The following is a 464-nucleotide window of genomic DNA, read 5'->3' on the forward strand; positions in this document are numbered from 1 at the left end:
ATTTAACATGGAAAATCCTCACAAAGCAGTGTGCTACCCTATCCAAGCAGTAGCATTTTTTAAAAATATTCTCAAACAGCGTAGATACCAAAATAAAAAAATACGTAACATGAAGTATTGACTCTGAAAAGCACTGAAGACCATTACTAGTTATCATGAACATTTGTTTCTCTCAGAACATGATGGAGTCTTACACCACAGAAAAGAGAGGGAGGCATGGGAACAAATCAGACAAGGAGCGTTGTCAACTTCTTGGCATGGTGTACCTGCGCCCGTGTGGCAGCAAAATACACCCCTATAAGAAGAGAAGGACAGATGTCTTGCTATGTGAATGAAAGCAAGTCATGCTGGGAGTCAGGGTCCCACCCTGTAATCACATCCTCCTCAGCTCCTACGTCGTCTTCTTCCTCCCCCGTCTCTGCTTATCGGCACCGAGGCGGTCCCAGAAAGGGGTCCCTGTGAAC

The sequence above is a fragment of the Mauremys reevesii genome, linkage group 15 (genome assembly GCF_016161935.1).
Source record: "Mauremys reevesii isolate NIE-2019 linkage group 15, ASM1616193v1, whole genome shotgun sequence".
NCBI classification, from domain to species: domain Eukaryota; kingdom Metazoa; phylum Chordata; order Testudines; family Geoemydidae; genus Mauremys; species Mauremys reevesii.